Consider the following 2,610-nt stretch of genomic DNA (forward strand, 5'->3'; position numbering starts at 1 on the left):
TGTCTGTACTAAAAAAAAAAATACAAAAAAATTAGCCAGGCGTGGTGGTGCATGCCTGTATCCCCAGCTACTCAGGAGGCTGAGGGAGGAGAATCTCTTGAACCCAGGAAGTGGAGGTTGAATGAGCCAAGATGGCGCCATTGCACTCCAGCCTGGGTGACAGAGTGAGACTCCATATCAAAAATAAATACATAAATAAATAAAAATTAAAACACCAGAGATAGTGCCAGCAATTCATTCAACAAATATTAAGTGGCTATTTTGTGCAAAGCAATGAACAAGGTCCTTTAGAAATACTTCCTTGTACTAGAAATATATACGATATGAACAATATCAGTATCAGTGTAATATATCAATGTGAACAATAGCTGCTACCACAATTTAAGAGGCCAGACAGTGGCAAAAAACTTAGCAAACTGATGTACACATTCACATTTACCTTATTTTTATGGCACACTCTTTGTTCTCAACCACCCAACTAACATAATTTGTAGCCTTGTATTAGGTAATAGAAGTTAGGATTTCAGAACGTGATGGGAGACCTGGGGGAGACTGCTGCTTTTTTTTTTTTTCAGACGGAGTCTTGCTCTGTTGCCCAGACTGGAGTGCAGTGGCGAAATCTCAGTTGACTATAACCTCCACCTTCCGGGTTCAAGAAATTCCCTGCCTTAGCCTCCCAAGTAGCTGGGATTACAGGCACCCACCACCATATCCAACTAATTTTTGTATTTTTAGTAGAGACGGGGTTTCACCATCTTGGCCAGGCTGGTCTTGAACTTCTGACCTCGTGATCCACCTGCCTCGTTCTCCCAAAGTGCTAGGATTACAGGCGTGAGCCAATACATCCCAGACAGAGATTGCTTGTTTGGAAGTTTAAAGCAGTGCATTCAAAAATGTAAGTGATAGCATAGAAAAATGTATATAGGGTTAACATGCAGATATTTGTATTTAGGCTTTCCTGTGAGTTTAAATCCTGTTGTTTAAAACAAATATTCAGATAAGAATAACACTGTAAAACCATTCAAGGCCTGGGCATGGTGACTCATGCCTGTAATCCTAGCACTTTGGGAGGCCGAGGCAGAGGAATCACTTGAGCCCAGGAGTTTGAAACCTGCCTGGGCAACATGGCAAAACCCCTATCTACAAAAAATTAGCTGGGAGTGGTGGCATGCACCTATAGGCCCAGCTACTCGGAAAGCTGAGATAGGAGGATCACCTGAGCCCATGGAAGTCAAGGTTACAGTGAACCGTGATCACACCACTGCATTCCATCCTGGGCAGTAGACTGAGACTCTGTCTCGAAAACAAAAAAAAAAAGAAAGAAAGAAGGCCTGGTGCAGTGGCTCACACCTGTAATCCCAGCACTTTATAGTGTTAACTGTAATTTTTTGGCAGTTTTTTAAATCAAATTGAGGAAATTCTCTCCATATGCCTATTTTATCTGAATTTTATTATGAATTGGTGTTGAATTTTGTCAAATGCTGTTTTTCTGAAATTAATTGACATGATTCTTTTTTTTTAACCTTTTAATATAGTAGACTACATTGATTAATTTTCAAATATCAATCAGCTATGCATCCTTGGAATAAACCCCACTTTGTCATGTTGTGTAATTCTTATATATTGATTAATTATATTTGCTAATATTTTGTTAAGGATTTTGCATCTTTATGATGTGTATTGGTTGGCAATTTTCTCCTGTTTTGTGTGTGTTTTCTTTGGTTTTGGTGTCACAGTAAATACTAACTTAAAATAATTGAGCAATGTTCTCTTCCTTTTTTTTTTTTGCCTTTGTGTGCGGTATTTATTTCAAATGTTTATTAAAACAGCACTGTTATTTCTCAGGACAAGAGCAAAGATCACCCCCTGCAGAAGCTTGGGAACTATGTACAGAACTTTATAGAACAGAGGCAACACTTGAGCTTAAGCCTGTCTGCTGACCAGAGAATGGAATTCTGCGTGGACTCAGGGAACAAAAGGAAACTAGGCAGGGAGCGGGAAGAAAAGTGCCCATCTGAATCAAACTTCAGCTGCCATCAGGGCACATTTTGTGGTGGTCACAGATTGTAGGCTGTTTTTTGGAAGGTTCGGGTTCAGCACAGGATTGCATTTGTCTACTTGGCTACACCCCTGGCTGAGGTGCCATGAGGTCAATGTCACTCAAGTTCCTGGCCAGCCAAACTCCCGCAGCAAAGAGTCCCAAATTTAGTATCAAGTTCCTCCGGAAGTCATTCCTATCAGTGGCAAAGCGGTAGATGCCCCGAAGCCAATCTCCCACGTTGTCCACTATTTCGGGAGTTTCATTAGCCCAGCCAGCAGCGCTCACCGGAACCCCGCTGGAAGCCATAGCAGGCAGCTTTGCATGGGCCTCAGTGGAGGAACCCAAGCAATATTCTCTTCTATTTTCTGAAAGAGTTTAGGTAGAAGTGGTGTCAATAATAATAATTAATATTATTTTTTTAGATGGAGTCTCACTCTGTCGCCCAGGCTAGAGTGCAGTGGCATGATCTGGGCTCACTGAAACCTCTGCCTCCCAGGTTCAAGCCATTCTCCTGCCTCAGCCTCCCCTGCCTTAGCCTCCCAAGTAGCTGGGATTGTAGGCGCGTGCCA

The 2,610-nt window shown here is 42.0% G+C and overlaps 1 pseudogene across 1 annotated transcript; it reads right to left on the reverse strand.

Moving 5' to 3' along the window:
• Positions 1–1,775: 1,775 nt before the first annotated feature.
• On the reverse strand, positions 1,776–2,377 carry LOC105506046 (annotated as a pseudogene). The gene has a single exon (XR_001000910.1). The product of XR_001000910.1 is annotated as a mitochondrial import receptor subunit TOM6 homolog pseudogene (transcript).
• Positions 2,378–2,610: the final 233 nt, after the last annotated feature.

Source organism: Colobus angolensis, unplaced genomic scaffold (assembly GCF_000951035.1).
Source record: "Colobus angolensis palliatus isolate OR3802 unplaced genomic scaffold, Cang.pa_1.0 Scaffold1, whole genome shotgun sequence".
NCBI classification, from domain to species: domain Eukaryota; kingdom Metazoa; phylum Chordata; class Mammalia; order Primates; family Cercopithecidae; genus Colobus; species Colobus angolensis.